This window comes from Lynx canadensis, chromosome A2 (assembly GCF_007474595.2).
Source record: "Lynx canadensis isolate LIC74 chromosome A2, mLynCan4.pri.v2, whole genome shotgun sequence".
Classification (NCBI taxonomy): domain Eukaryota; kingdom Metazoa; phylum Chordata; class Mammalia; order Carnivora; family Felidae; genus Lynx; species Lynx canadensis.
The window spans coordinates 72,732,825-72,759,631 of NC_044304.2; the positions used below are offsets into that span (position 1 = coordinate 72,732,825).

Sequence of the window (26,807 nt, forward strand, 5' to 3'; positions counted from 1 at the left end):
AGGGTGTGCATTGTCAGCACAGAGCCCAACACGGGGCTCAAACCCATGAACAGCGAGATCATGACCTGAGCCAAAATCAAGAGTTGGACACTTAACGGACTGAGCCACCCAGGGTCCCCTTGACAAGTTTTTTAATGTGACTACAGAGGTTTTTTGTTTTTTGTTGTTTTTTTAATCTCTTTTTTTCCTTAGGCATGATTTTAGAAATCTCTCTCAACTTCTCCCATTTACACAAACATATAGATAGATACCCTAAACCCTAAAACTACCCTGTTTAGCAAGATCTAGAAAACTGAGGATGCAGGAGGAATGGGGTGGAAGAAAGAGAAAAATTCTGTCTGAGGTAGAACATTAAAGACCTCACCCCCCAGTGCCCCTTACTCATCAGCTACAGAAGAGAGGCTGGGACATATGTATCGTTTCCATAAACTGTGAGGCAGATCATAAACAATTTGTTCCTAAGAGCTACAGAATAAAAACACACACATAGCTTGTTTCTACGTAAATAAAAGCAAATTCAAGGATATGTTTGTGATAATGTCTGTCTGTCCTGCATTCTACAACACTTTCCGTAATGGGAAAGAAGTGGCCCATCTTAGAGCTAACACTCAGAGAATGTTTTATGACACGGGGGGTGGGGGAGAGGGGGAGATGGTAGTTGTGGTAAGGATGAAAGTGAGCAGAGGAACAGTATCTGAAAACTATCCTTTAGGGGCGCCTGGGTGGGTGGCTCAGTCAGTTAAGCGTCCGACTTCGGCTCAGGTTATGATCTCGTGGCCCATGAGTTCGAGCCCCAGTTCGGGCTTTGTGCTGACAGCTCGGAGCCTGGAGCCTGCTTCAGATTCTGTGTCTCCCTCTCTCTTCCCCTCCCCCACTCATGGTCTCTCTCTCTCTCTCTCTCTCTCAAAAATAAATAAACATTAAAAAAATTAGAAATAAATAAATAAATAAATAAATAAAACATATCTCTTAGAAAGTTTGCTGAGTGTGGTGTAGTGTATACATACCCCTACCCCTTGTTCAAGAGAATTTCGAGAAGGACTTCTGTTACTTCCAGTGCTTTTGGGATTAAGATTTGTGTTTCTTTTGTCTGAGATTCTTTAAGGGAATCTTAAGTATGATATAACCCAACCATCTTCAAAACTGTTCACCTAACCCCTGACTAGTATCAACACCACCTGGGAACTTGTTAGAATAAATCTTTGGGCCCCGCTTCCTGTCTGTGTCAGAAATTGTGCGACTGGAGCCCAGCGATATGGACTTCAAGTAGCCCTTCAAGGGATTCCGATGTGCAATGAATTTGACAACTATAACCTGTGGTGCATAGTCACTACTGAGAAACCATCTGTGGTAGAGGTTGTGGACCAGCCAGCACACCCATCCTTTGCTTGCTTTGAGTAAGACTGCTGAGGATGTTCTCCTGTGACCTTCTCCAGTGACTTATCCTTGGCTGACAGACAAGGATACATGCCTGGGAGGTCAGCCACCCACCCGCCACCCCAGCCCCAGGGCACCCAATGACTGCTTGGTATCAGGTTCTTTAGCCTAGACCCATTGAAGGGAAGGAGGGTTCTGCCCTGTGAGCCCTGTGTATGAGGTCAAAGTTAGACTTTACCTAAGATCACTTCCTTGGAGATTCCTTCTCCTTCCTTATCTTGCTCTCTTCACTCTCTTCCAGTTTTTTCCTAAAGACTACTCCCTCATGAAATCAGTGCACCCCAATCCCTTTCTCACATGCTGCTTCTAGGGAACCAGACTATGACATTATTAATAGTTCTAATGATTAGAAATGTTTGGAAAGCTTCTCTTAGAGCAACGATGGGTGGGAATGGTTACTGTTTGGTGGGGGGAAGAATTCCCAAATATGGGAATACCCATGGGAGTCTTCTCAAAAGTATATGAGACTATACTCTGCATCTCAGCAAGGTGAAAATAAAGGTTGGGCTTGAAACCTTTAAACTGATGGGCTAGATGATCTCTATTGACCATTCAAGTTCTGAAATGTATATGTTGTGACAATCCCCAGTAGTGAATATTATACAATTTTATTTATGTTCAATTAGATGAAGAGAAAGGACGAGAAGTCGCAAGAGGGGAAGGTATTCACATTCACTAACATAAAACAATTCATTCGACACGTTTATTGAGCTCCTATATAGGGCTTCCACAGTAAACTTTGCAAGCAAAGTCTCTCCCCTCAGGGAGCTTCTGATCTCTCCCCTCAGGCAGTAAACAGAGGAATATGTGTAATCTGATATCCAAGAGTGAAAAATATTATGAAGAAAAGTAAAGCAGGGGAAGGAGATAGAGAGTGATAATGAGGTGGGGGCAGGGAGCTCAGTGAGGAGGCAATATTTGAGCAGACCCTTAAAAGCAGTGAGCAAATTTCACTTTCTATAAGCAAAGTTATGAGACTATCTACTGTTCTAGACAGAAGAAACAGCAAGTATAAAGTCTCCAGGCAAGGGCTTGGTTAGTTGGGGGTGGGAGAAAGGAGGACAGGGGCAGTAGATGGGTTTAGAAGGTAGCCAGGGCCCTGACCATGTAGGGGGTAGTAGGTCAGAGTGGAAACAAGATGTGATGGGATGCCCTCGGGGGTTCTGAGCAGGCAGTGGCATGAATGCATTTATGTTTGTAAAAGTCTCCTTAGAGAGAAGAGACTGCAGGTGGGGCAAGAGAATCAGAGACCACAGATAAAACGATATTGCAATAGACTAGGCAGGAATGAGACGAAGGTGAACGGCTTCCAGGAAAGCTTATTTATCTACTCATTGACTTTAATCCCTTGAGAGCTCTGAAGGGCCCTACAAGATGTGCACACCCTGTTTAAGTCTCCTTCCCTCTTTGCCTGATCACAACCTGGAACAGGAAGGAAGGATTTATGAAGGCATTGAGTCTCAGACATCCAGACCGAGTTAGGGACAGACAGCATTATTGCACAGGGTACCAGGGAAGTATTTCGATCCTGGAGCCCCACGTTGACATTACTACTATTATGTTTCACGAAACAGCTCCCTGATTCCTGTTGCTTCATACGGTACTGTGCAGGTCCGGGAAGTTTTACTGAGAGCAAGTTCTACTCTCGAAAGCCACAACGTAAGGATTTTTTTTCCCCATTTCATTTTATTCAAAGTGTATAAATACGTTGGTAAACAATACCATGAAAGAAGACATTTGATAACATCTATGCTAACAACTAAAAATTTCCACTTGGTTTTTTGCTCCCAATAAAACCTATTCTTTGTTAAAATTTTATTGTCAGTGAGTTTTTAAGTGCACGGAAAAAAGATTTCAATTACAATTTATAACCGAAGCAAGTTTGAACATAAGGAAGTCAGTTCTTTCAAAAGGAACAAAAACCCACCAGAGCTTACTTTGAAACAATATTTAAGGCTTCACTCCACGGAGATTTCTAATACTCTTTTTCTAAGTGGAATTCAATTTTCCCATTTGTAAGTTTCCCAATGTTGGTGGTTACAGAGTATGTGCCTGTGGTCAGGCGATTTAGGAAAAATGGGAAGCATGAAGGTGCTGGTTTTAAAATTAAATCTGAAGCTTTCACGTGCCTTAAGGACCACGTCCAAAAGAAATTGCTTTCCTTGGGACCAAAGGTACTATCTCACCATTCAAAATGCAAAGGGCCAGAAGTTTATTTATACCTTCTCCATGATTTGTTTCCCAGATCTGGCTTTCTATAAGCACTTCCTTCAGGAAAACACACACTTTTCCTCCCCTGCAGCCCAATTTCCTGTAGGAGGGCCTCTTCAGAAAATGATAATCACAGCGTCCTTCTTGTGTTTTCCAGTGACACGCAGAACACTCACATTCACACATACAAAACACCTTTCAAAAGAAAGTGAGGATTAAGCAGGGTAAAGAGAGTAAAGAAATTTTCTCCTTTTCCCCAAACTGCTTCTCCTTCTTAAAAACTAGTCACTGTTGCTGTATTTTCATGGCGTATACTGGGATTTCACATTCATTCTCCTGATTTGAGGGCAGATTCTTCCTTGGGTTAGATGTAGATTTATGTAATCTGAGCCACTAGCAGAGTTAATTCTACCCCAGGCAATTACAGGATGCCCAGGGCTGCTGTTGGGACATGCTAACCACAGACGTGTTCTTGTGTTCCAAGGTGAAGATGACAATGAGGGTGGGGAGTTCTCCAGTTGTCCGAGCTGTGATATAACCACAAACTCTGTGACGCCTCCTGTAAGGAACAGGTCTGAGCAGACCTATCGGAAGAAGGGGTGGGATAGCTGAGTTCCATAGCCTAGCTTCTTGAACACAAAGTTATCATCCAAAACTATCTGGTAAACTCTTGGAAATGCTGTGGTTTCCTCTGGATTAAGACTTAGCCGGTCCCTAGAGATGGCTACCCACTGGGAATGGTCTTGGGAGCCTGAACAGACTAAGACATTGATAATCAACTTTGTACACAAATCTTATCATGATCCTATTTCCTCAAATCTAAGACTTCCCACACTGACTTTTCAAGAGGGAATAAGAAATGTCATCATGATTGAAGGTACATACTAATATAAATAATAGAAATATATTTCCATTGAATTCAAAGATATATTATTAGAAATGAATATGATCATAAAAATCCTAGACTATGTTAAGCCCTTCCTCGGCTGGCTATATTACCTCACTTAATCCTCATAAAAATCATAGCCCTCCGAGAGAGATTGAATTTTCCTCATTTTTCAGATGAGGAAACTAAGGCTGAAGAAAAATTAAGAAAAGTGTTGGCACCTGAAGTTTTGTAACTCTGATCTCATATCCAGGCCCCTGAGGATTTCTGAGATATACTGCCCTGGAAGGGAGCCACCAATGGGTACAGACTTCCCCTTTGATAAATTTCAAGGAAAAAAGGCAATAATTTCACACCAACAGCACAATTAAGTGACCCAAGACCCTGATGTAGGTTCTGTCGTGTCTGATGGCATAAAGATCAATCCCCACTGCTTCCAAGACCAAATTTTTAGGAGATAAAGTGGTGGACTGGGAGGAACAATGGCTCTGAGGTCTGAGGAATGCAGGATTTGTTAATTATGTACTGCTGGAACTGAAGAGTGACATTTCTAATCATGTCCACATGATAACTTATAAAATAAATGGTACTGAGGAAATCGGAAAGTAGAAAACAGGTTCTTCTCAAACATCAAACTAACCTCCAGATGAACCAACAAATTTTGAATAAAAATGAAAGTGTAAAGATCTTTATGGCGATGGAATAGTTCTGTATCTTGACTGCAGTCAAGGTTTTTATTGTCAATGAGTAGATTACATCATGCGTAGATTACACGCATCTACATATGTGATAAAACAGCACAGAATTTTGCACAGATGTTGCCCCAATGTCTATTTCCTGATTTTGATAGTGTACTATAATTATGTAAGACATACCCATGGGGGGAAACTGGATGAAGAATACACAGGACTTCTCTACTATTTTTGCAACTTCCTGTGAACCTATAATTATGTCAAATAAAAAGTAAAAACAAAATTTAAATATAATCATAAATAGAACATGGTAAAACTGAATACTGAACTTGGCATGGCCAAGGAAGAATCCAATTTTTAAAAACTGATCAATTTAACCACTTATAAATGAAAAGTTTCTAATGTCCAAAAGCATAAAGTTGAAAGGTAAATATTCAGATGTTTTCCACATATACAGAAAATGAGGGTTTAGTTAAGTTAGTACCATTTATATGCTGGTTAAAAGAGTGGACTTTGGTTGAAAGGGCCAGAATCCTTGGATTAAAAATCATGGCCCCATCATTTGATGGCCGGTGACTTTGAGAAAATTACCTTCACTGAGCTTTGGCTTTACTGTCCGTGAGATAGAGATAATGGTGGTGCCTTCCTCAATGAGCTGGTGTGAGGATTAAAAGAGTTAAGAATTGAATAGTATCTGGAGCACAGTAACACATGCAGCATTAGCTGGGTTCTTATAATTGTTACAATGCAATACAAGAAACAAAAACAAACAAACAAACAAAAAAAACAAACGCTAAATCCTTCTGTGATGCCAAGCTCTTGGCTATTCAGGATCTGGCTGGGGTAAACTCATTCTTGATAACTCTGACACAGATTTCCCTGATATAATTAAATCTTCAGGCTGAATCAGGCCTGGACATTTATGCTGACAGCTAATGATCTGTGGTAAGCAATCCTTACCCTTGTGGTCACCTGTGAGCTAGAATTTTTTGCTCTCTTCAACACATCTACCTCTGCGGTTATTCATCCTGTGTCCCGTCTACTGTGGTGTTTCTAGGCCACCGTAACTAGGTAACAGGATGTTTGTGAGAGCCCCTTGTGCTGGTATCCGGTGTTGTGATTTGCATTCTCCCATGCATTGGGTTGCTCTTACTATCTCTGTTTCATGAAGAGATGGCAACTCAGAGAAGTTGTAGTCACTGGACTGCCCAAGGTCACACAACCAGCCAGTAGTAGCACCTAATCTCAAAACCAGCACTTCTGAATCAAAAGCCTGGACATTTCCAAAGTGATGGGAAACCCTCTGACTCACAATTCTAAGTACCATGTCCAAACTGAGATTCCCAATACAGATCTATGAGGTTCCACATTTTTCTGGCATGGGCTTTTGGACAACTTTGTTGACTCCTGATGGGTTTTCCTTTTTCCTTCCTGATTCTTCCCAGTGTTCCAAATAGGAGTATTTATCATACAAGTCCCATCGTGGCAAGTCAACTGTGAGACCACACTCTAATGGGGGGGGGGGGGCGGCACAGGTTGCTTTCTGTGCTCCTTATGATGTTTTAGAGCTCTGTTTCTCCAAGTAGATTGGAGGCTTATAAAACACAGGGACCACCTGTTGTCATTATCTGGTATCTACTCAAAAACAGCTAGTACAATAGACTGTAACTTCAGGTTGTTGGCCTCTTGATCTGGAACAATGCTTGAAAAGGCACACTTGGTCCATGTTTCTATTTAAGAAGCTCTTGTGCATATGAATGACCACCTGGATTATAAGTATAGAAATCTGAGTATCAGTTACCCTGGTGCCAAGGAAGAGGAATATTTGCTTTATTGCTAGCTCTTGGAGCTAAGAATGGAATTCTCATAAAATCACTATCCAGTGTGATCTCAGGCAGGTGATTAAATTGTACTGGATCTCTTTTCCCACATGGTGAAAGGAATTTATCACTTTTAAGGAAATCTACTCTGCAAGAGAGCACCTCCAATCCTTCCCACCTCCAAAGACATTTGAGTATTTACAGAGAGATGGGGCAAGATGAGAAGAGGAGAGAGCTCAATGCACACATTTGGGCCTGGGCAACAACCAACACTGACAGAGAAGACAGGCAGACACATATATGTATACATGTTCTCTCCTCCCCTCCCTCTCTCTCTCTCTCTCTCTCATGCATACACACTCACAAATATACACATTCACATATATACACACTCACACACACATACATGCATTCACACACATACACACAAAATGTATATTTCTCTTATTATAATACTTTACGTAGATATTACTTAGATGCTTTTCCTTGGAATCACAAAAGGTAGGCAGGAATGGTAGAATGGCTTTGTTATGTGTACAGAAAAAAAAAATGGCCTCTAGTCAAAATCTTCTTGCACACTTGTGGGTGGACTTGAAAGTAAGCATGGTTTTTTACTGTCACATGTTCCGTGTTTAGCTCTGGTTTATAGGTGAGGACCCCACAAAATAAGAAACCAGCTCGGGAAAAGGCATTTTGGTGATCTTTTATGGAGATAGAAAGGCCTTATAGGTGCTTGCACGGCATTTATAAGAACACTCTGTTCCACACAGTTGTCTCAATCCTAAAAACATGGAGCATTAATGTTGATAGATCACCATAAAACTGAAAGTAATTTAACAGTAGGTTGACCCCAAAAGCAAAGAGTGTTAAAGTGAGGTGGGCGCAGTACCCTTAAAATACACATAAATCTAATGTACCAAGAGCATATGCTCCAGACGGCAATGCTGAGTGCACAGGGGAGGAAAAGGCAGCCAGGTGTCCACAGCCCAAAAAGCTAAGAAGGTAATTTGTGGCTTTTAGAGGTCATGAATAATGATTTCACATGGTTTTCTTGACTTTGATGTTGTTACAGAAAATCACATGAAAATGTGTGTTTTCCACTCTATTATTTCCCTCATCTGAAACAGAGCCAAGTTTCTTTCACATTAGGAGAAATATCTCAACAGGACCAACAGTTAGAAACTGGATTTTAAATTTCTTCTAAACTCGTCCTAGCATCCTGCGTGCCCATCCAGTAAGATAGTAAAGGCACAAAAGAAATCTGGTCATTGATAATTACCTCTCTACGGCCACCTAGACAATGTGAGAGACACCTGGCTGCCTTCACGTTGCCCTGTCTCCGGCAGAAGGCTCGGGCTTCTGGTGCTGGTGAGGGTTATTCCGGGAAGCTAGTGCTTGGCCGGGTTTACACAAAGGGCCGAAACAGAGTGAGAATCACAGCCCGTGATGACGTAAACCAGGTGGGTCTCCCATGAATCTGAGTCTTATGCATTTCTAGGGCTTTGCCTTGACAAGCCTGGGCCAGTGAAGGGTCCTAACAGTGGCCCTGAGGTATCCCACAGACTCCCAGCCTGAGGCAGGATTTTTAGAACCTGTCTCACCTGAACTTGCCATGTGGCTTCAGGCAGTACATCAACTCCTACAACCCGCTTTCCTCCACTGAAAGGTAGGGGGAAGGCCCCACTTACCTACTGCACAGAACTGCTTAGTGGAGTTTTAACAAGTCAGGATGGCAGAGCATATGACGTGTTTACGATTGCAAATATACTAGTGGCCAAAAGCAGCTGAGGAGATGACATTTGGTAGAAAGGAGAGCTCAGATTCCCCTTCCATCAGTGTACCCTAATGGCTTGTGGAAGTTGGACAATTCCTTTCACCACTATATGTTTCTCTATTTCCTTAAATAGCTTCTGTCATTTTCCAGATAATCACCTGGAAAATACCATGCATAGAACCTGCATAGAATCACTGTTTCTCAGGACACCTGTCTTTCATAACGTAATGCCTACCATCCGAAGCACCGTGCTAGTCTTAGGAGCAGCCAGCCTGCCCTGCTGAGGCTGCTTTGTGCCCTCCTGCCACCCAGCACCCTTCAGAGACGGCCCCCCGTGGGCTGGGCCTCCGGACGCTGGGGCGGCCGATGAGCTCAGCTCTCAGAAGTGGCTGGCCTGGCTGAGACAGGGGTGCCCTGCCACACTCACTTCCTAGAGTACGAGTTCAGCCAAAGCCACATTAAAAGATGGTTGCTTAACGTTGGCAGAACTTTTCGGGAGGCACCAAAGGAGGGTGTGTGGGAGGGGGGGAGTGGGCAACAGTGTCATAAAATGACGAAGCCGGACAAACGTTTCCTGTCCTCACATTTAAAATCTCCGATGGGGGTGGAAGGCAGCCTCAGAGGCCCGGGGCTTTCCTGAAGAAACTATAAAAGGAAAAAAAAAATGATAAAGCTGGGCTTTAGCAGGCTACTACCACCCAAACCAAAGAGGGGAAGAGAAGTTTCCCTTCAGCTCCAACCCTTGCTTGTAATCTTCAGGCTGGGTTTGCTGCAGGAAGCTTTTCAGAGGGGATGTGAGGTTTGGTTTTGTTTCTGTGGTGGCTCTTTTCTCCTCCATGAGTGGCTGTAGGTCAGATCTAGTCTTCTCGTGTTCCCACTATAATATATTTAAGAAGTTGAACAGGAATCAGTGGCGTCTTTGTGCATCCCACACCTCCTAGTGGTCTCCAACAAAATGTATTACCTGCTCAGAAAGTATCCCTTGCTATATGAATTGTTGCTGCCTGAAATCAGGAAAATAATCTCTTTGGACAAGGGCCATAACTTGGATATAAAAACCATCGACGTAGTCGATACATATGTTTTCTTCATGGGGTTTCCAGGACAAGGGAAAATCATGGAGCCTTCCCTCTGACATCTGTCAATTTTTCAGTCGCAACAAGAATATGAGTAGCTGATATGAAGCAGAACAAATGGAAAATTGTTCAAAATACTCAGCACAATTGGCCTATTTCCTTCAGCTTTCCAAGTTACTCAAGCAATAGCGTATTGGCGATATTTCTCATGATAGACTCCCTGTAGAGATTCAATGCTCAGGTCTATCATTTCATGACCACTTAAATCCTGCAAAGTAAAATCTCATGCAGGCAAGGCCTGAGAGACCCATCCCCTAAGAAAAAGATAAGCTCTGGGGCACCTGGGTGGCTCAGTCAGTTAAGCTCGGACTCTTGATTTCAGCTCAGGTCATGATCTCACGGTTCATGAGTTTGAGCCCTGCACCAGACTCTGCACTGACAGTGCAGAGCCTGCTTGGGATCCTCTCTCTTTCCCTTTCTTTCTCTGCCCTTCTCTGTCTCAGAATAAATAAATAAATAAATAAATAACTTTTAAAAATAAAAAGATAACTTCTCCTGTTTTCAGAGTCTCCAGCCCTAAGATGGGACTGGAGATGTGACAGCAGACCCACTTAGCGAACGCATGTACACTGTGTAATTTAAATCACAGTGTGTAAGGCAGCCTTTCAAGAGACTCCACGCATCTTCAGAGTTCCAGGGATTGTATTTGACTCACAAAATTTAGAATTCTTCACCCACACTTATCAGTGTCATCTTCCTTCTCCTTGTTCTACCCTCCTCTATAAAGCAAGAGACACATGTAGCTGCCTACAGCAACCTAAAAGATTTCTCCAATAAAGCAATGAAAAGTGGGGGGGGGGGGTAGAGAATGTTCCAGAAAAGCTCACAGAGTTTTGTGGCTTAGGAGTTAAATCAAATAACCTGGGGTTCCAATTCTGATTCTGCTAACAATTAAATAATGAAATACACCCTCTCTGTATTTCAAGTTCTTTAACATGAAGTAATTCCTTTGACCTTCATGACAAACCTCTGAGGGAGAAAGGGAAGCCTCGTCATCCCAAGTTTGCAGATGAGCAAGCCAACTCTGAGGTCTGCATAACCTGCCAAAGAGTGCATTGCTACATAGGCAGAACTGTTATCGACGCAGCCTTCTTGCTCATGGTTCACGCCATGTGGCCTGAGCTCTCTCTCTCTCTCTCTCTCTCTCTCTCTCTCTGAGTCATGACCTCTTTTACCTGAACATACATACCTACTCACTCTCCACCCTCTGCACCCCTCAGGAGCATGTGAGGCCCACCTTGGATGGCCTGAGGTCATGTCACTGCATCACGTGGGCAGCACGTGCTCAGTAAATATTTGCCAAATTGAAACAAACTGAATCAACCTGATCAAATTGCAAAGCAGGTAAATTTTGTGCATTACCCTTCATCCTGTAACCCCTCGTTCTTAACCTCGACTCCCGTCTGTCAAAACCTATACTTCTAGATCTTTCAAATGCATAAACTCTATGATTGATAGGGACTTAAAGTGTTCTCTATCCCTGTAAGGTGACATTTGAATCTAGTGGATGTGGCTGTAATTAATTTCAGGCACAGCCAGAAAGTCTGGGATGACCTGAGAAAGTCAGGGCCTTCCGAGCAGGCCAGAAATCACATGTAGAACTCAGTGGAACTTCAGCCTGTGCCGAAATCACAGGCATTCACAGTCACCCACCTTGGTTTTTCTCATCTATGAGTTGAAAAGTGTGAGTCATAAACTGTTGGAAGTATTTTTAACTCCCCAATTATTTGGATCGTAAAATGCAATGTTTCAACCCTAACTGAATGCTAAGGCCAATCTTAGCAACCAATTAGACAGAGTTGACTTTGAAATCAAAGAACAAGTCCAAGAGAGAAAGAGTAAGCTATTTAAAAAGAGTATGTGGATATCCCAATATGTGTAACTCAAAGCACCCATGAACTCTCCATGCAAACAACAAAGTACGATTGCGTCTTCTCCTTGACGTGGACTAAGGGACACTGCATCCTGAGCGCCCCCTCAGCCCGGAGCTTGCACTCCACTTACAAATGGACACATGCTAAGGTGTCTGCATTCTGTCCTTGAAGATTCCTGAGGCTCACATCACCGGGGAGCCCACTCTTCAGCCTCAGCTTTTTCAGTTTACACTTTGAGCCACTAAGTTCTGTCGCTGCCATCTCCTGTCCCTGCCTCTCCTTCCTGGCACCTCTTACAGCCTCAGTTCAGGCCCCCTGAACCTGCAATACTCACTGAGGGACACTGCCTTTCCCTCCCCAACGGCCCCTAAGCCCTAATGCCTCCCCCAACCCCTGCCATGCCGACAACTGGCAGGCTCCCCGCCCTGGTTCTCTCTCTGTCTGCCAAACTTGCTCATGCTATACTTTGGCTCCAATGCCCACCCCAGGAACTCCCACTTGCCCTTCCAGACTCAGCTCATACAACCTGGGAAGTCTTTACTGACTGCCAGGCTGAGTTAGAATCCCTGCCCATGCTTTCCCAAAATCCTGAGTATATATCAAACACAGTGTTAATGACACCAGATAGTATTCCTATTAACTTCTCTACTTGTGTCCTTGGTTCTCACAACGTGCCAGAACTTGCTGACTGGCTGACTGACTCACTAAAAGAAGAGACTGCAAGAAGTGTGGTCAAGAAAAGTCCCAACTTCCTTTGAGATTTTCCTTAGTGCCTAACACGGTGTCTGCTGCAGGTTCCCAGGTAGTTAAATAAAACTGAACTACATAATCCTTTCCTTGACCAGTCCTCATTCATTCGGTCATCAGGTATTGACCATCCAGGACGTCCTGTGGAACTGTGCGTAGTAGACACTGTGGAAAAAACGACCGGGTAAACCAAGGGTCTGGAGGGGTCTAGAGTCAAGAGGAGTAATAGGTTTATAAACAGTAGAGAGTCGTCCAAGTCTGAGTGAATCACCAGCAGCCCTTTGTAGGGGAAATAGGGAAGATTTAGCCATGGAGAGGAGTTTTGAGGCAGGTCTTAACTGATGAGTACGTGAATATCCTTTTTTTGAGTCTTCTTAGTCATGTGTGTACGTGTGCCCGTGTGTTTTGGATACGTGCTACTACTATCCACAAAATTCCCTGGAATGAATATTTATGCAAATGCTAATTACGCACTAATTACACACTATAATCTAAAACTCCCCTAGGTTATTTCCTGCCAACACAACGTCCCTTTGCTGCGCGTCTCTTAACATTTTAGCTGTTCTTTGGATGACAGTGGTTTTAACATTCCACAGACCCTGGTCTACCATCCCTGAACTGCTTCCTCTCCTGAGTCCTGTTAATCTCTCATGTTTATTATCATTTTTTCAGCTGCAGTCATTGCGAACAGTAGTGTGCTTCCCCCCACATAATAAATATTCATGTGCTTATGAAGTTGCAGAGAAAACGTTGCTGAGCATGAAGAGTTGATGTCAACAGTCAAGAGTGGATGAAACACAACACTAAATCTATTAGCATTCCCACATCTTCCTAGAGGCTTAATTGTTTCAGACAAGAGGCTGAAGCATGGAGTTTGGAGGTTTTGAGAATGACTACAAGATGGGAAGGAAAACAAAAGATATAATTGGCGAATTATGGCTCTGTGTGTCACTTCTATTTCACAACAGCGCATGGGTAAGAAGCCTTTTCACATTATCCAATTTATCCCTTCAAGACTGGGATGGTCTACTGACCCCGAGCATGAGATAGAACCTGGGCAGCGGTGAGCCGAGCCCTGCTAGGAAATGAGGAATCGCCTGAAATGGGAACTCCTAGTCTGAACTCGTACCCATATTTCTGACCTCAGACCTCTGTTCAGATGCAGCTCTTAGCTCGGGGACAGCTACTGTCATGACACAAGTGGAAATTTCTTTTTCCACAATTCCTGTCTGATGGTGTCTAAGAATCAATGCAAAGTCACTTTAAGAGTGTTCTGAAATACTGCTTGCTTCTGCAGTGCATAGACTAAAACTGGAACGATTCAGAGATTAGCATGGCTCCTGCATGAGAATGGCACTCAAATTCGTGAAGTGTTCCATATTTAAAAAAAAAAAAAGAATGCTTTGAAATATTAACAGTTATTTGCTGGACATGAGTGCATGCAGGTGTGCACACACAGTACACTAAGCAAATGCCCAGTAGACATATGATATTAGACAGAAGAGAGAGAGAGGACGGTGACGTGGAGTAGCGGTATAGGGTAGTAGATGAGCACTTTGTCCTCAGAAAAGCTTTGTAGTCCTAGCTCTGCCACTTACCAGCCATGAGACCTTAGGAAAGCTGCTGAACCTCTCCAGGCCTCAGTCTCATCATCTTCTTAACCCAGTGGTTCTTAAGTGGGGGCAATTTTGTGTGGACTATTTGAGTGCCAGTGACAATTTCAATACCCCCCCCCATTAATACCTCATAAGTATTCATCTTATGCCCAATACTGCCTTCAATCTTTCCTGAAACCAAGACTTAGGTCATAAAACAAAGGGATGGTCAGCACAAATGCGTCTAATTTTCAAGCCAAAGCCACTACATGACCAGGCAACCCAGTGGCAGTGGACTATCTAATGTCCCCAAAATGTCTCTAGGCATGCAGTCCAGATTCATTCCGCTTCTTTTTCTTTTTTTTCTTTTTCTTTTTTAAAATGTTTATTTATTTTTGAGAGGCAGAGAGAGACACAGTGCAACCAGGGGAGGGGCAGAGAGAGAGAAGGAGACAGAGAATCCAAAGCAGGCTCCAGGCTCTGAGCCGTCAGCACAGAGCCCGATACGAGACTCAAACTCATGAACTTCAAGGTCATGACTTGAGCCAAAGTTGGACGCTTAACCGACTGAGCCACCCAGACACCCCTCATTCTGCTACTTCTTAAGGCAAGATGCAAATTTTATCTTAGAGAATGCAGCATCATCTCCCAGGCAGTGACACGCTTGGAAAGGAGAGATCTGGCCACCAATGGCAAAAATTGTTTTATCTCTTTTTAGGTTTGTTTGTTTAACAAGACCAAAAGAAGACAAAGTCATATCTTTCTCACTGACTTCACCAAGGGCAGCGTTCTATTTAGACACCAGGAAGAACAATGTGGAAATTGTTCACTAGCAATGTGAATCATTTTCAGACAATCCCCAGAAAATCTGGGATAAGTTAGGTGGAAGAGAGATAGATGACAGTATGTGGAAAACTTTATTTATGAATGTTAATAAAATTTCTATTGCAAAGGAAATACTAGAGACAACACTGAAAAGCCCTACATTGAGAGTGAAGCTTATTCCAGCCTGACTCTGAGATGCAAACAAGCCAAAGACCGATTCATTAAGTGCCAAGTTCAAGAGAAAGATGGCAGGCTAGTGCTACAGCTGGAGAAGTTCCCCTCCTCAGGGTTTTGCCAAGAGCCTGCTCACATGCCTTGCAGACCATGATAGATATGTTAGGGCAGACCTGACATCCTTGCCGAGCTTTCTTCATGTCAGCTTTTTGCAGCATGGAAATGAGTTGGTAGGTTTTGGACTAAAGGCAATCTCCCTCATTCATACCTGGGACCTTTGACAGAAATTTTCAAAATGGAAAACAAAAATGGCAGCCAGTCAAAATCAAGGTTCTAATTTTTGTAACATCTGGAGATCCGTTTTGAAGACAACGGCCGATAAAAGCAGAATGGGCTTGGACTTAACATGAAAATGCACCCCAAGAAATATACAGATATTTGTTGGTTACACCATGGATTCTGACATCTTTCATTTGTTTGAGCTGTGGGAATGTTTTCAAAAAGTGTGGTGAAAACATGGTGGGACAAAGATTTTGTGAGGGCTTGATATATTGACTTCTATTTTCCACAGGTTGGAATGAAATTGTTTTAAAACAGCAATTGAGGGGCACCTGGGTGGCTTAGTTAGGTAAGTATCCTACTCTTGATTTCAGCTCAGGTCACCATCTTACAGTTTGTGGGAGGGAGCCCCATATCAGGCTCTGTGCTGTCAGCAAGGGGCCTGCTTGGGATGCTCTCTCTCCCTCTCTCTCTGTCCCCCCCTTCTCTCTCCCTGTCTCTCAACATAAATAAATAAACTTAAAAAATTAAAACAGTGATTGAGACGTATACCACTCCTTACAAGTTTCCAGGTCATGGAAAGAGTAAATATTTTAACTGCATATAGTAACCAGAATTTGTGAGGAAGTGAGTTTCAGTTAAAGTGTCATCAAGGTAAGATGAAGGTTTCAAAATTCTAATACTGAGAAATATGCTGAATGTCAGAGTCAAGTAAAAAGCCAGGCTTTCTAAAACCTGGCTAATCCTTATTCCATGATTATATCTCCAAGAAATTGTGCCCAAATGGTTTATACTCATGGGGAATTTGTAGAACATGGTAGCCAAACAGAGTGACGTTTGCAGCCCAAAGATCTGGGTTCAAATCCCAGCTCTGATACTTGTGTGGCTTTGGGGAACTTATTTAACCTCTCCGATCCTCAGCTTCTTCATTTGTTAAATGGGAATGATAATGGTACCTGCCTGATAAGGTCACTATATCAAACATTAAATGAGTTTAACATCTAAATGCACATGAAGCATTTGGAAAGAACACTGCCTGAAATATTTTCAGTGTTCCATCAATCCTGGCTCTCCTCATGTCATTTCATCTTCACACAAACCTTGTGATATAAGTACCATCCATAATTCTCATCTCACACATGGGAAGATGAGGATTTGATAGGTATATTAACTCGTTCAAGGATAGACAGCTCATAAGTGGTGAAGCCAGTACTTGAAATGACCTGCTTTCAGCCCAAAGTCCACTACATAGTATATTTGGGAATATGACTGAGAAGAGAAAGAGTTGGTCTTTCCTACTAAGGAAAATAGTTGCTAGGGCAGAAATTAGCAAAATCCCTAGTCCAGGAAGTAACTCTCCATAACTTTCTATGGGGCATTTGCCACTCTATTCCTCTCCCTAAAGCACTCAGAATAGGAGAGAAGGGGTGTGATTACAGAGATGAACCCTTTCCAAACTCTTTTTCCCTCAATTTAGTCAGATCCCTTGCTTAACACTTAGCACAAAGCAGGAATAGCAGAAAGCCTTTCTCCTTCCTCTTCCCCAACAAAGTTCACAAGAATGTGCACCTCTCATCACAAACGAGTCTGTTGTTAGTAGACTTTTGCTGACTGAGTGAACATCGGCTGACTTATGGGTAAAGGCAAAGAGGTCTAAGAGGTTCTCACAGGATTTTAAAAGGAAGGTTAATGTTGGTGCCTGAGCCCCCTCTTTACCCGTCTTTCTCTTGGGACCCTCTGTCCCCTGCCACGATCCCGCCCACCTCCCCTACACCACCTCACCCCCTACTTCCTGCCAGGAATCCAGGCTCTTTGAATTGTTCTTGGGTTGGTGAAAGTGTCCACTATGGCAACACATTCACATCAGTAACAAATGTTGAAGCTCAGTTTTTCTCATGCAGGTTTCCATCAGCAAAAGCTCCCATTCTCTTTGTACACTTTGGAAGACACCTTGTGCATTTTTAATGACTGTCCTATGGAAGTCCTTAAAATCAGGACCTTGAAGCCTTCCAACATTTGCTTCTGCTGTTCTTTCTAGACCTCGGATACCTTCTTCTTTTCCCTCAACTACCCCCCACCTGTTTGCCCTGTTAAACTGGAAAACTCCTACACCTCCTCTAAGGGGAAGAAAAATGCCATGCATCACTATAGATTTCCTAGCCCACATGAACATCTGTGTCCCCTGCAAGGCAACACTGTTTCTTTACATTCTTCAATTTCTCATAATCCTATCACATTTAGCACAGTGTATCATAATCTTTGTCTGTTCAGCACCTGATAAAGTCTTGAAATGTAATAGCCACTCAATAGGGTTTATTGAGAAAAACTATTAAAAGGTGACTTAGGTAGGTGAGGTTTAGTGAGAAAGAGTATAATTTTTGATATCCAAGAGATCTAGGTTCAAATTCTGGTTCTATCACCTCCCAGTTGTGTGACCATAAGCAAGTCCTCTACAAACCTCTGTTTCTTCATTTATGAAATACACAGTATTGTTATAAGAAGTAAATGAGAAAATAATATAAACAGTTTTGCTACATGGTGCACATTTAACAAATTTTTGTGTCTCTCTTAAATTTTGCACACATTTTCATGTCTTTATATTCCTCCTCTCCTCCCCGACCCACACACTATTTCTTCTTAGAACAGAGGAATGTAGCTGTTGAAAGTTTGGATAAAAGAGTATTATAATGACAGGTTTTAGAATCCTTATAAGCAGAGTCTAAGAGAAAGACAGAACCATTTGACTTAAATACTACAAGCCTGATATCAAATATACATGGATATGGATGTAGGATCTTAAACCAATGGCCTTTAATATTTCTGGGCCCACTGACAAAGTTATCACCATTATGGAATAAATATAGCAGGCTATCTTGGTTTGGCTCCATTAAAATTTTAATACATCTAACATGATTATTCTGATTCCACTCTCACCAGAAAGCTGGGCCAGCCTTCTGGGAAGAATTATGGGTCATGCTGATTTTGACTCTTTCCAGGCCCCTATGGCTGTGACATTTCACAATCAGGAAATAGCATGGCTTCTGATTATGATCTGGCTGTGAGAAGAAAGCTTCTGGTCTTATTTCAGTAAGTGGCTCCAGTAAAGTAATCAGTTTTCTGGAATCTACCACAAACTCATATATATTTTATCTTACATGAGACAGTATTGATTGACCTAAATGCAAACTTGATTTCTTGTGTCTTCAAGGACAGGTCCAGATCACCCCAAGACTTCATTTAGCTTTGTTTCCCCCCCTATTCCTATAGACTTCACCAGGATTCTTTGAGGTCCTCAGTTCTCTAACAGAAGGGGGATCCACTCTCAGTTTTTCCTCGGTCTTTTTCTTCTGCCTCCAAGAAAAAAAATCAGAGAGCCAAAGGCAAAAGGCCCAAGTATAGTTGGTCTTGATGAACTATTGTCTTCACTGTTGGAGGAGAAACAGACTTCGTCAGTGATTTTTGGCCACAATCTTTAGGTCCTCCTAAAGATTCCAGCTTAAATGTCTGTACGGACGAATCTCTCTTATTAGTTCATTAATATGACTTACACCAGGACCTATGAAAATGTGGCTTTTCAATAATTAATAGGTAACTTAATTAGCCATGGGGAAGAAGTCAGCACTTAAGACTGATAATATTTGATTTATACAGTATATTTGAAGGAGACTGGATAGAAAATCTAAAGTCTAAAACAGTTTCTTGTTTTAAACTCTCTTTTGAACAGAAGTCAGCTCACATCACAAAAATGTTCTTGTTCATACATATAATGATTCTGTAAATACAAGTTTTAAAAAGAGCTTTAAGGCAATAGTCGCAGACAACCAAATTGTAACCATTACGTTTACCATCTTGGCCCATGTCCCAAGCTCCACATGTTTTTGGCATAGTTTTTTTTAAATCAACAATAAGGGCTCAACTATGAAGATCCCTTTTTGTTGCTATTCCAAATGAATAAGAGAACAAATCCATTTATCTAAAAATGAATTTGAAACTCTTTGGTGTATGGTGACCATATGCATCAATCCTTGAAAAGTAAAAGCAAAATATTAACTTCCCTCTCTGGTGGAACACTTTAGATTTCTGACATGAGGAACTGATCCTATTAAGTGGTAATTTACAGTGGCTACTTATTGCTTAAATGTGGAAAATCCACAGGGGTAGACATTGGGACTTAAGGAAGAGAGTACCCTGAGTACTATAATATGCACAGCTAATCCTCATCATTCACCCTGTATCATTCTCCACCATACAATTCCCTACCCACTTCCTCACCCTCCACTCCATCCACCGCACCCCCAGCTACTCAGTTAAATAAGAAATGTCTGGCAGAGTTTGCTACAAGAATGTGAGTTGCAGCAAACGGACCTGGTCTATTTATAAGAAATTATTCTTCTGCCATTTTCTTTCTTTCTTTTTTTTTTTAATATGAAATTTATTGTCAAATTTTCATCTCTTTCATTCCAGGATTCCAAGAAGTTCCCCTGTCTTTACTATATGATGTCCTTCACATGGTGAGAAGGAAGGAACTTTGGATCAAGGGAAAGTTTCATCTCTACGGAGGGCCAACAAACCAGCAGCAGAAAGTCTCTCTCTAAAATCCAAGAGGAAGGGGTGCCTCAGTAGCTCAGCTGGTTAAGTGTCTGACTTTGGCTCAGGTCATGATCTCATGATTCCTGAGTTCAGGCCCGTGTCAGCCTCCGTGCAGACAGCTCAAAGCCTGGAGCTTACTTTGAATTCTTCCTCTCTCTCTGTTTCCCCCCACGCGTGCTCTTTCCCTCTTTATCTCTCAAAAATAAATAAACATTCAAAAAATTTATTAAATAAAAAATAAAATCTGAGAGGATAGCTATTCCATTAAGATTGTTCATTAGGAAATTTCTAGTTATCTCATCTTTTGAGAGTGACATTCTAAACAAAGCATACTGCTCCTTCTTTGCTTGGAAATCTACGTTTTGTTTTGTTTTGTTTTTAATTCAGACATAAAAAGATTAAAAAAAAATACTGCCTTCCCATTATTTTTATTTTCCCCAGAATTGGGGGACCCATCACTTCCCATAAACTAGACACTTAAATCTTCTCCAGAACAACGAGATGTCTGCTCCAGTGAAATCCGCTTTTTCTATTACTTGATAGGCTTAAAATGAGTAAACACAGAGGGAAAAATGCAGGGTAGTGGAAACTGGAATACATAACGCTCAGTCTGTGGATTTCTGAGCAAGTCTTGCTTATGATAAACTTTTAAAGAAATGTAAAGTTGGGTCTGAACCTCACAGAATTGAGTCAATTTCTTTCCTTTCCTTCCTTCAGTGACAAACTATACAAGGCATAGACAAACTCCCACTCCAGCCCCCATAGGCCCATAAATTAGCCTTTAAGTAAATCCATTCCATTTCAGAATTCCACAGGGGGACCTTAGAATGTTTACTCCCCTCAAAGTTTCTTGCAGATATGAATATAGAATTCAAATACTTAAGCTGCCAATTTTAATTTAAGGGTAAATGTATTTTTATTATATGGAGTATTATATGATAAAGTATAATACATTATATATTATATATAAATTTTTCATAAATTATTTTTTAACTAAAAATAGAATAACATTTCATTATAGTAAATATGGGGAATGCAGAAAAAAATTTTAAAGGGGAAAAGTTATCCATAATCTCATTCCCAAATATGATTAGTATTAGCATTTGAGTGTATTTTTTCCTTCCTAAATTTTTTTATTTTGTATATTACTTTTATTACAAATGTGATCAAAGTGCACAGAAATTTTGTATCTTGCTATCATCTCTGAAATGTTACATACATTAACAAATTTTTTTTTTAATGTTTATTTTTGACACAGAGAGATACAGAGCGTGAGCAGGGGAGGAGCAGAGAGAGAGAGGGAGACACAGAATCTGAAACACGCTCCAAGCTCTGAGCTGTCAGCACAGAACCTGATGTAGGGCTCCAACCCATGAACTGTGAGATCATGACCTGAGCCGAAGTCAGACGCTTAACCAACTGAGCCACCCAGGCGCCCCCATACATTTCAATGGTTTGATGATAACCTATTGTTTGTATATAACTGCTTTGGGACTTTGGAAATTGTTTTTAATTTTTTATTATTAATGGCATCTTGGGGGCAAACATAATTTCAAGATAAATAAAAGTGCCATACCAACTACTCTAGTAATTGGGAACAATGCCAGGTTTTTGATTTATTGGGACAAACTGGAACTCAGAAGCATAATGGCTAGCAGGTCTTGAAGTATCTCACTTTAGATCTCTGGCAACAGACACCTCTTTGGACTCTGCAGATCCAGCTAGAATTCTGATAAGAGAGGGAGATTGGGTCTCTAATGGCATCCACTGCAACATGGACATTAGCAAGAAGGTTCAGTCTCTTGGACCAAAATTCATCACGTCATGGGAGGCCAAAGGTCTGTACCTGCATAGCACTAATATTTACTCACTATAGCACTAAGAATAGTACTAAGATTTTACATTTCTATAACCCCTGCTAGATTAGGTCTTAATATCTTGAATGTCCAATAAATTTTATTGAAGGATGAATAGCTCCATATTACCAAATCACTTCCTTGGTAAATAAGTTCATTGATGAAATAACAAATCTGAGCCTATAATTCCAAATACACATAAAAGAAATGAACAAGAATTATTTATCTTCATCATTTTCAAGTATAGTCACTTCTCCTTTGCTTGGGACTTGCTGACTTATAGAACCAATAAGATTCTCTGAAGATGCTCCCAAGAGGATCCTCATGACAGATCCTTAGAGGAGTGACATAAGTCTTGTGAAGTATATGTGGGTGATCAAGAGTTGAGACTAGTGCTTGATTCTCATCTAGAGATTACTGAGGGAGGGCAGCAGCCCATGACAACAAGCATGAATTAGTTGCAGTAAAGCATAGTGTTTGTGGAAAGAAAAAACTATAGTGTTTGTGTGAAAGAAAAACACATGCCCCCCCCCCCCCCACAAAGAGATAAAAATTTTCTGATATGAAGTAAGGGGTAAGCATCTCCAAAGGCAGGGGTTGGGGGCATGTCCATGCATTTTTCTTTCACATCATCCAGTTCCTCAAGGAACCTCTTTCATACCATCCAGTTCCCCATGGAACTCTGAGGATGTAAAAGAGGAATTTAGTTATTCCTAAGCTCCTCAAGAAAGAACATAGAAGTTAGAAGAGGTGCATGAGCTATGGGGCTGCAAAAAGGCTACCATAAGCAGCTAGGAGGCACTAGTAGGCAGAAAAGGGATCGGGGCATTGTCGACTGGTACTGCTAAGGGAAAATTTACCTGACACTCTGAGAGGGAGCAGGAGTAAAGATGGAAGTAACCACAGGTTGATGATGAAGGGAAACTTCAAAAAGTCATTTGAACAGCAAAACTACAGAGAATTAACCCAAATTAGAGCAAAAAGATAAAGAGCTCCAGGAGGGATGTCTTTAGGTAAATACTAACTGATAAATAACATTTCGTTGTTATTTATCTGATCACAAGCACTACATCAGCACAGTCTACCAATATCAGAGAAAATAAGACAGAACCGGAAATGAGAATACATGTTCACAGACAAGTGTCCACTGATGTCAGATCTCTGCCTCCACACCCCTCATCCACTGCAAAGGGAGCCATGCCTTGCTTAGAAAGGGACATAGACATGGTAAATTGAACATAAATGTTTATTATTAATCCCTCCCAATTCTCCATGAAAATGACAGGAAAGGAAGTTTTCTAGACCTAGAAAAGGACTAAGAAGGACTGGAAGGACTAGAAGACCTAGAAGGACTAAGAGATAAGGGAAAGAATTGACAGAAGATGAGAAATGGTAGCAATATTTTGTAAGCTGAAAATGCAATGGATGAGCCATCATTTACTTAGAGATGGGAAAAAGCTGAAACTGTGGATTAGAGAGTGGAGAAGTGAGGAACAAGCCAGTTTAAGCTGCAAAATCCTGGAACTAGAGGCACCAGCAACCTCAAAAAAGGCAGGGGTACAGGGTAAAACTGAAAGCAAGCATATGCAGACAGTTGATGTTGACTGCCCCTCCTCATCCTTCTGGAGAGGCTGAACAGGGCCCACAGCTGAGGACAAAAGTTATATTCCACGCAGGAAACTAGACAATTAAGTAAAAATCTGCATGGCAATCATGAGATTCCCTAGCCTCCTTCCCCAACTTGACTTCTAGAACACAGATTACCAGGCTAAAACTCCAAAGACAGAGATTTGTAGGATTTCTCTCTCAAGAACTGAACAAACCAAGAGAATAGATCTGTAGATGCAGATATTTGGGGTCCCCCAAGGAAAGCCTTCCTATCAGCCTACACTCAAGAAATGAACAGTCCATAAACTCTGCCCTCACCTATAAGCTTCCAGCTAGCCTTTTAGTGTCACCTTCTTCAATATTAATAGGTACCCAATATGTCTTTCTATGTGATGTGCACATTTTCATTTTTATAAAAGTTAATTACTTTAACCCTTTACACATAGTATTAGTGTTTTGCACATATACATGTAAATTTATTTCATCATAATAGCTCTATAATGTAAGTACCATTACTGTTCTCATTTTTCAATAAGGAAACTGAAGGACCTAAAGACTAAGCAACTTGCTAAAGGTCACAAGCTATGAAGTGGTGTGGCCAGTTTCACAACCTTTAAGTTTGGAACCAGATCCAATGCTTCTAATCTCTAGATTATACTGCCTCAAAATAAATGTACAGACAAAGTTAGACAACCAGACAGAAAGGGAAACAATGGAAACAGGCAACCAAGAACCAAAAGAAAAGTGTAAGTTAACTATAACACATTTACTCAATTTACTCATTTGTATTACTCAATTTATTCATTTGTAAAACAAAGCAAAATAAAATGCCAAGATGCTCCCTCATTCAGAGAATGAGTATGGGAACAGAAGATTGAAGTAAATGAGTTATAAAATAAACTTATAAACTAAAAGGAAAAGACAGAAAATAGGAGAGAAAACTAAGACGATCTACCTAGGAAAGACAGAGTGAGCTGTCATTATGAAATTACCCAGAGAAATAATACAAGAAAACCTACAGAGTTAATGATCCCATGAATATCCAATTAGCACGATAAATGATAAAAGAGTTCCACTATGACACACCACTGATAAATATAAAAAAGATTATTCTGGAAGTTTCTAGGGAGGAAACTAAACACAATCAGAAGATAAAGATTTAGAATGACATTAGGCTTCTGAACAGCAATTCTGAAAGAAGACAATGAGTGGCTTCTGACCAAGTAATGATCAAAGGTGAAAATAAAATAAAGACCTTTTCCAACACGTGAGGTCTCAACAAAAATTTTGTCCCTTCTGTCTTTTTTTTCCTATAGAAAGACAGCGTTCTAGAAAATAACCCCAATTTGATGATGCAGGGAAGCTTCAAGAAGTCATTCAAATAGCAGAACTAGGGAGAATTAATCCAAATCAGAGCAGCAGGGGAGATGTCTTTGGGTAAATACTCAATGATAGATCATCTGTTTTGTTGTTGTTATTCTTGTTCATCTTACAGTGGAATTTTACAACTCCATTGCAGAATTTAGGTATGAATTACTCCTACAAACATTAAAAACTAAGGAATGGATAAGCAACGCAGCTATTAATTCAGAATAAAAATAAAATACTCCTACAACAGTATGTCTCTCAATTGTGAGAAATAGCTATTTACTCCCAATAATGTAAATACTGGCTATGGATTTAACCAAAAACAGTTACCAATTATGTTGGAAAGGAGGAAGGGAAAAATAGGTCGTAAGTTGTATGGGAGATGATTCTAGAGAGCTGAATTCTCACTATCTGTAGGACAGAATAAATATATAATGTCCACAATTCCAAGAAGTTAGGAGATAGCAAAACTGTGTTATTTAGAAATATGGAGGCAATTAGTAGAAGAAACAACTTTAAGCGTTTTCCAAAAACAAGAATTTGGGAAGGAGATGGTGGAGCAGGAGGTGCTTTTTATGATAAGCCTATGAATTCTACTTGTTTCTTCAAACCATGGATATGTATTACTTTGATAAGATGGTCTTTTTTTTTAATTACAAGGAAACATTTTAAAAGGGTGGATTAGAGTCTCAGAACTGGACTCCAAGTAAAATCTCATTGCATCTCTATCCCCTAGATACACAGAGACTCTTAGGTCCCCAAACATGTCATGTCCTATTTCCTATAATCTGTGATATTACCTTACACAGGAAAAGTATAAATGTAATTAATGTTCCAGATGGTGGTCCAAATTAATCACATGAGACCTTAGGAATGGAGAACCTTTACTGGCTGCAGTAAGAGAGATGAAACATAACAGGGCCCAATCCACCCTTGTTGGACTCTGAAGATGAAGATAGGGGGCCATGAGCCAAGGAAGGCAGCAGAACATCCCTCAGCTGATAATCAGCAAGAATATGGGGACCTCAGTCTTACAACTACAAGGAACTGAACTCTGCCATCAACCAGGATGAACAAGGAAATGGATTGTACCATAAAGTCTCCACAGAGGGATACAGCCTACTGACATCTTGGTTTTAGCTTGGTGAGGTCCATGCCAGACTTCTGACTTACAAAATTATTACACGATACAGTCATTATGTTCTAAGCCACTACATCTGTGGTAATCTGTCATGGCAACAATAGAAAACTAACACAGAGTGCCAGCTTCTAAACCATTTCATGCAATTACTATGGATGAACATTGAGTGACAGTTTGAGAGTGAATGTGGACACTCAATGGGCTTAATAAATCCATAAATTTAAAAATCACCAGAGAGATTGTTTTATCTTCTTAATACAGTTGACTAAGGTCAACTGTGAGTCAAGCAATGGAGAACCCACCTGCCCATCAAACACTAATCAATAGTTTTGAGCATGGCTAAGGGTTCTGAAGGTTCCCACAGTGGAAAAGGAAGCTTCAAACATCCAAATGCTTCCACATTCTTCTGTTAGAGCCATTTCTATCAAATGCATCCAAGCCAGTGGGATGGGTTTATGACGGAATATAAATATTTGTAAGCACCCAACATAAAATCATAGTCTCTGACTCCACAAGTAAGCCCTGCAAAAACAAGGTGGTAGTCTTGGGCACAGGTGAGCATGTGAAAAAACTGACCTGCTCAAACAGCAAAAGTTTCAGGGCTAAATCAAGCTTAACTAAAGGTGCAAACTGCCCTTTATTTCAACCTGAGAGCCAGCAAATGAAGAAAATAGCTCTGATCTTTCTTTCTTCCTTTTTTTCTTGTGGGAAACTTCTTTTTAAATTGAGATATAATTATCATATAACACTGTGTAAGTTTAAGGTGTACAACATGCTGCCTTCATACATTTATA

General features: G+C 41.0%; 1 protein-coding gene and 1 non-coding gene across 2 annotated transcripts in view; one reads left to right on the top strand and one right to left on the bottom strand.

Annotated features, from left to right (window-relative positions):
- Nucleotides 1-26,807, bottom strand: part of SUGCT (succinyl-CoA:glutarate-CoA transferase) — a 765,867-nt gene that overhangs the window by 146,495 nt on the left and 592,565 nt on the right. The gene's annotated exons all lie outside the window — the stretch shown is intronic.
- Nucleotides 13,861-13,962, top strand: LOC115509477. The gene has a single exon (XR_003967377.1). It is a non-coding gene; the product is annotated as a U6 spliceosomal RNA (small nuclear RNA).